The sequence below is a fragment of the Triticum aestivum genome, chromosome 6A, assembly GCF_018294505.1.
Source record: "Triticum aestivum cultivar Chinese Spring chromosome 6A, IWGSC CS RefSeq v2.1, whole genome shotgun sequence".
In the NCBI taxonomy this organism is placed as follows: Eukaryota; Viridiplantae; Streptophyta; class Magnoliopsida; order Poales; family Poaceae; genus Triticum; species Triticum aestivum.
This window is the reverse complement of record NC_057809.1, coordinates 315,793,063-315,800,283: the sequence shown is the minus strand read 5'-3', so window position 1 is coordinate 315,800,283 and position 7,221 is coordinate 315,793,063. Positions and strand designations below refer to the sequence as shown.

General features: G+C 45.7%; 1 long non-coding RNA gene across 2 annotated transcripts; it reads left to right on the top strand.

Moving 5' to 3' along the window:
* The first annotated feature begins 202 nt into the window (after window positions 1–202).
* On the top strand, window positions 203–4,044 carry LOC123127488 (uncharacterized). Of its 2 annotated transcripts, XR_006462535.1 has the most exons (3): window positions 256–906; window positions 1,776–3,073; window positions 3,707–4,044. It is a non-coding gene; the product is annotated as an uncharacterized lncRNA (long non-coding RNA). The 2 variants fall into 2 exon arrangements; XR_006462534.1 differs by lacking the exon at window positions 3,707–4,044 and having other exon boundaries at window positions 203–906; window positions 1,776–3,057.
* The last annotated feature ends 3,177 nt before the right edge of the window (window positions 4,045–7,221 follow it).

The following is a 7,221-nucleotide window of genomic DNA, read 5'->3' as shown; positions in this document are numbered from 1 at the left end:
CGGCAACCACAAAGCGACAATGTGTCTATCAGCAATTGCTTAGTAACGTGCTATGTGTTGGCATATGTGTTGACCTTAACAGTTTTTCAGTCGACGTAGCTACGTATTTAGCAACCTAAAATGTGTCGATGTAGGTAGGATATACGCATTCATATTAAGTGTTGGTGTAGGTGGAAACCTGGCGCGAGGTTTCTGCGCGTGAGCGAAATTTTCGACTGTTCGTTGGAAAAAAATCCTCAGTTGAAAATACCCTTCCCCCGTGCAAAATACCCCAAATCGAACCCAACCTAACTTGTGCCTGCTGTCGCCGCCGTCACGCTCGATCCAATCCTGTGCCACCATCACCGCCGGCCTCGCGCTCCACCCAGTCCTATATCCCCCGTCCCGGAGCTCGCACTCCCCCGCCGCCGGCCTTACACTCCACCCCGTCCTCAATCCGCCGTACTCAATCCCCTGAGCTCCAGACCTATATCGAGGCGCCGTCCTCGCGCTGTCCATCCAGTCGCTGTCCGCGCACAACCCCCTCCCCCCAACGTCCAGCCAACGTCATCGTCAATCCCCGTCCTGCGGCTGCCGGGGATCCATCTCTGGGCTCCCGCTGCTTCCGCACCTGCTGCTGCGGGGCTCCATATCTGGGCTCTTGCTGCCGCCGGAGCTCCATCTCCGGGCTGCCGCTGCTGTCGGCCCTGCTACTGTTTGACTTCTGCCCTCTGCTGCTGGGCTCCATCTCCAGGCTCATGAGATCCGTCCCCAAGATCCGTCCATCCACCGCCCCCAACCCCAATCCCATTCCACGTCCCCGAGTCCCCGACCCCATCCCTTACTCCCTTCCTTGGAGTCACAGCCTCCGACAACTCCGTCCATCATCGCCTTGCACCTCGGGCTGGAGGGAGTGGGCGTTACTAGGTAAGCACTGATGGTGGGATCCCCATTTTGTTTTCTTTGTTCTTGTTTTTCCAACCGTGAGTACCACCATGTGTCTCTAGTAGATCGAACTGCTAGTTTGCTGTAACTTGAGAGTTGTACCATTGGTAGTTGTTGTGGAGTGCTTTGGACATGTTGTTGATCTGAAGCATAACCTGGTCCTCCCGGCAAAAAAGAAAGAAAGAAGCATAACCTGATCCCTTCTCACTTAATCAGCACCTTTTTGTGTAAGAAGAGTGTGTATTATTACAGTGGTTATTAGTTGGATACGTATACTACTGACAAGCAAAGCAATCATACCTTGTTTTATTTTGTAATTCTTTGGCTCGATCGATGGCTAGATTGACATGATACTTTAGTTCCTGAATTCTAAGCATGCATGTTTCTGAATTCTAGGTCTGCATCAGCATCATGAGTTAATCAGATATATGTGTAACCAGCTATACTAACGATATTGCTATAATAAATAATAATTCTGGAGTACCACCTCTTTTTGTAGCTAGCATGTAGGCTATAAGCTCTCGTTGATGCTATATATGGCCGGGTTGGTTTCAAAATTTTGGGAAAAAATTAGATTCTAACCCAGTTTGTAGCAGGTTTGATAGGTATATAACTCACTACAAAAACGTCAGTTGCACAGTCAAAGGTCTGAAGTGAAATATTCTCATTGGAAAAATTTCCAACTATAAATTATCAAATTGTAAGCTTAAAGTTTCATCACTTAGCAGTATGATCTGTATTCCCATCCTATTTGCATTGTGGAATTATGTGTTCTCTATTATACTTCTATTTGTTTCCTTTCCACCGGTGTTGATTGTTAGATCTCACGACACTGCATCTGTTGTTGACAGAATGCACCACTTGTGGCTGCTATGTTTTCTCCCTCATACATGGCATCAATGGTGTGTCTGCCTGATCCTGCAACAAGTGTTCACTCTTTGATGAGTCTTCTAATCTGCAATTTATGCCTGGTCCATCTTCATGCTGCACATGGTACTTTGACATGGCCATCAGCCTGACAGGAATCCACTCCAATTTTATTCAAGCTTGCTAGGTTGCCAGACGATGGGTGCTGAAATTTCTTATATCTCATAAATTTGGAAGTCTTGAGAAGGTAATGATGCTTCCCTCATTTGTACTCCCTCTGTAAACTTTCATAAGACCACTCTCTACAGCGGGCGTAGTATTTTGAATATTTGTCAGCTAGCCCGCTATCTTTACTTGCCCTCCCCAATTATATTTCTGCAATGATTGGCCATTTATCTCATACGTACTATCAACCAGATCATGCAGTTGTTCCAATATTCATGAAAATGCCCCTTTTAGCAGATAGTAACTCAAGTATATAGAAGATACAAGTAACCAAAGGGAGTTTTGGTTTCAGGTGTCGATCCTCCTTTTTCCGTACTTGCTGGTAGCATTTTCCTTTTTTTGGTTTCATATGGCATCTATTTTATATTTCTGGCAGCAGTTAAATTGAACTGGAGGCAGAAAACAAACTTGATACACTATAAATGTGTTTCTAGATTGTACCAACTCGTCGTTTTTTGTGTATTGAAAATATCTTCTTAGTGTCAGAATCACCATTTGATGCACTAATACTTGCATCGCTTCCACTTTAGTACATTATTTGCTATCACATATATTAATATAGTTGACGAAATCTTCTAGTTAATGCTAACATGTCTGCTTAAAATGGGAAAGATGGCTAATTTGTGGGTTGAGCATATTTATAACTAATTATAGCCTATCAATCCCATTCTGATTGTAAGCAGTAGGAAGATACAAGAAGTTCAACCATAATAATGATGATCTAGTTCAAGAATAAGGCAGTACTTAAATCTTAATAATGTTCGTACATGGTACTTTTGTGAGATATTCGTGTTTGTTCTGGTGATGGACTAATATTACCTGAAAATCATTTGTGCATTTGAAAAGTTCATACAATAAACTTACCAAGGACATAACTTGCAGTCCCTTGGCTTACTTTCTAATTTGATTTAGGATCAGCCGAGTTATCTATATTATTAAACATAGTTTTCGTCTTCATAGGGTGGTTGATACATGTCTTCACACTTTTCAGAGCAACGTGCGGTGGAAGAAGCAGCCTATGAACTAAAATAGTTTGCATAAGAAACATGCGATGCGAGTATGTTATCACTTGATTTACACATAATATGTACAACCCATGAACCATTTTCCATAGTTCTCTTGTGGAACCCTTTTCATTTTTGATGAACACACAAATGCTCCAAGACTGATTTTCCTGTCATTTAGCTAGTTTATCGATCAGATAATATTGAACTAAGAACACTAGTACAAGGATTAACTATCGTACGTCAGAGTAAACCAAATGGCAGGCGAGGAAAATGTGTCACACATAACACTTCAGTGTATCTGAAATTGTAAAACATATTTGTGAAATTATAGCATCACTAGATAACATTTTTGTGTCTTGTATATAAAAATGAACTCCACATACTGCAGTTTTAAAATTAAAAATATGAAATCACATGACGTAATCTGATGCTCATATAGATTGCTTAGTAGTTAGCATACATCTATCAGTTTGGTGTTAACACTTTGATTGTCACAATCTAAAGATCACATGGCATTTACAGAACTTCACATACTACAGTTTTTTTTGGTCTCAAGCTATACATTTTAATTCTAGTTCATTAGACAACATACGACTACATTTCTTTTTGACATATATTTTCAAACTTTGAAGTGCACAGAATCGTTGGAGTGAACATATGAGAATTTGACCATTCATTTTCAGGTACTCAACCATCTACTGCGCATGGATGTGATACTTCGGAGTGTTCGACAGCATTTGGCTGTTTGTAGTATTTTGGACCAGCCAACTTGCGATCATGAATCTTATGTCTGTTCTGGACCATTTGGTGCTTCAAGTGATTTGGAGCATATATCTTGTGCTCATGGGTGTGACTTTGTTCTGGACCATTTAGTGTTTGAACTCCTTTAGAACAACAAATAGTGGTCCTTTTATGTGGCTTGTGTTTTCTAGATGGTGGTCCAAATGGCCAAACTTTGCTTTGTCAAGATTGTCCTGTTTTTGAACTTATGATCAATATATGTATGTTTGTGAACATATTATCAATGCTTGTGCAATATGTGTTCATCTTGATCCTGTTTGTGTATAACATTTGAGCATTGTATAATATTTCAATCTGAGCAGCATCCAATTGTTGTTTTGGCTGCACACCATCTTATCAACAATTTATTTTTTGAGAAAAACATTCCAACAGAGAAACTGTCAACAAAGGTACACCTCTAGCCATGTAGAAAAAGTGTAGGTAGAAGTACACCCATAGCTAGACAAACCATGTGTCAGCAATGCTAAAGACCTTGCTAGACATACTAAGTGTCGGCATAGGTAGGGTGTACGCTGACTTACCATCTGTCGGCATAGGTAGGGTGTACATGGACAGACCATGCCTCGGCGTATGTGGGGTGTACATAGACAGACCATGTGTCGGCGTAGATAGGGTGTATGCCAACTAGAAATGTGTCGGCAAGTGAACTTCTGTCGGCAATACCTTTGCCCACAGCAAGTCCTCCGACTCTTTTATCTTTTGTCAGCATATGTGTTAGCTTCAAGTTATGTGTTGGCAAAGGTACCATATGCCAACAGATAGATGTGTCGCCAAAACTTGACCGTGGTGTAGTGTATATAGACACCGGAGAGGGCTAGGGTTACACAGAGTCGGTTACAATGGTAGGAAATCTACATATCCGTATCGCCAAGCTTGCCTTCCATGCCAAGGAAAGTCCCTTCCGGACAAGGGACGAAGTCTTCAATCTTGTATATTCATAGTCCAGGAGTCCGGCCAAAGGTATAGTCCGGCTATCCGGTCACCCCCTAATCCAGGACTCCCTCAGTAGCCTCCAAACCAGGCTTCAATGACGATGAGTCCGGCGCGCAAATTGTCTTCGGCATTGCAAGGTGGGTTCTCCTCCAAATTCCGTGTACCTGTTGAATAGTGTTCGGTTTCTTGTAAATGTAGTGCTCCTTGGCTTCTACGCCCAATAATGGCCGTCTTCCACGTGTCAAACGAATACGAAAAGTCAGGGTGTTTTCTTTATATTTACACCCCTAGTCGCGTGAATGAGCCGCCTATTTAAGGGGACGAGGATTTAGATCCAAACCACACCTTCTCCCCTCCACGAGTATTCATCAGAGCGTATCCTACAGAGGTCCATTCTATCATGGCCGGCCGCCGCGGCTCCTCCTCTCGCCCTTCCAGCCCTCAGCCTGGAGATTGGAAGAGGTGCTCCATCCCGCACAGCGAGCTAGCGATGCTCCAGACCAAGGGATTTCTCCCCCCGGCCTATATGGTCCCGGTTCGAGCCGGACATGCCACCTATAATGGCGGAGAGCAAGCGGAGAGCGCCCCCAATCCCTCCAAAGGAGAGCGGCTATGCCTTGTCCCTTACTTAATAAGAGGGCTCGGATTTCCAATTCATCCGTTTCTCCGGGGGCTCCTGGAGTTCTATGGCCTCCAGCTGCACAACATCACGCCTGCCTCCATATTGCATATCGCGGGCTTCGTAGCCCTTTGCGAGCTGTTTTTGGGCTGCGAGGCTCATTTCGTGCCGTGGAAAAGACTATTATGCCTTGTGCCCCATTCTCAGAAGGGTTCAATATATCAAGTGGGCGGAGCCGAGGTGCGGCGCATCGCCGGGACCGGATATCTATCCGGAACCCCAAAGAAGGCATCCGAGGACTGGCCTTCGGAATGGTTTTATATAGAGGACGTCCCGCTGCCGGATCCTGTCCAGATCGGCCTCCTTGAGTTCGATAGTGCTCCCCTAAAGAAGCGCCTAAGCTGGCATCCACGGAGCCCTCAGAGGGAAAGCGACAAGGACGTTCTTTACTTGATGGGCCGGATAAGATTGTTAGCCCATTCCGGACTGACCATGATCGGGGTCATGGCCGCATGCATCATGCGAGGGGTGCAGCCGCTCCAGTATAGAGGCCACCCCATGTGGGACTTTAATGGGGAGGACGACGCCACCCGCCACGGCCGTAAGGGGCCGGATTCGGCTGTCGCTCTAATAAAGACCTTGTCCGCTTTGTACAAGGGAGAAGAGGAGGAATTTCTCCGCATCAACCCACAGGGTGGATTTTCTATGTATAATCCCCCAAGTTGGGTAAGTGGACACTTTTACTTTCCCATCCATTTTGTATTCCCATCGTTAAATATTCAGCCTAACGACTTCAACGCAGGAACTGCGCCAGGCTGTTAAAGAAATAAACAGCCCTCCTCCACAACCCGAGGATCCGGGACGATCCCTCGACACGGCCTATCAAGAGGATCCGGACTTATCTATGGAGCTGATTGATGGGGTGTTTCATCAATTGAGCAAGGACAATGCCTTGGTGGCCATCACGGCCGATTACCAAGGGCTACTCCCAGCCTCACAGGTAACTGAGACCAAAGTCCCAGCATTTTGAAAAGGGTTCTATCCTCGCGTATTTTCGATTGCCGTATGACAACCGCGTTTTGCAGGGGAGGTCCTTGAGACGGGAGGCCGAGCCTGCGACGAGTAGCCAACGAGGGGTGGCAAGGCCCCGCGGGCTGCAAAGGTATAGCGCGCCATCTTATTCCCAGTTGTTATTCCTTCAAGGCATACTAACGCTCATGCTCTCTTCAGGACGAAGAGACCTCGCCGGACTATATCCAAAGCCTGGTCCAGAAGCGGAGGCGAACACGAGGCGCGCACCGGACGCTCCTCCGACAGAGGATGCGGACAGGCTGTCTGCCACCAATTCCGAGGTGGAGAGTGCCATGAACCACAGGCATCGCCGGACAGTTCTTCGCGACGCTTGTTTCTCCCAAGAGGCATTGGATGCCTTCAATTCGGGAGATGCGTACCTCCGTGCCGCTGAAAATGGTCTAACCAGAGCGACGGAGCAATATGTAAAACACATACGGGTAAGAAAATTTTAGTAATTATATATATACCAGTAGCCCCCGAGACTTGAAACAGTTATAATAACTGATTTAAGGATCATTTGTTATGCAGGTTCTTACAGAAAAGAATACCCTACTGTCCCAGGAGCTGGAAGAGTGCAAAGCCCAACTTGAGGCCGCACTAGCCGCGGCAGGGGAGCCCAAGGAGACCCCCTCTGGTAATATACGCTTCGAAAGATAAGTATTTTGCGAAGTGCGGCGTGGGTGCAAATCTGACAAATGAAATTGCAGATGGCGCCGGATTAAATCCGGAAGAGCAACAACTCCGACGCCAGCTGAAGGCTGGTGAGAGCGT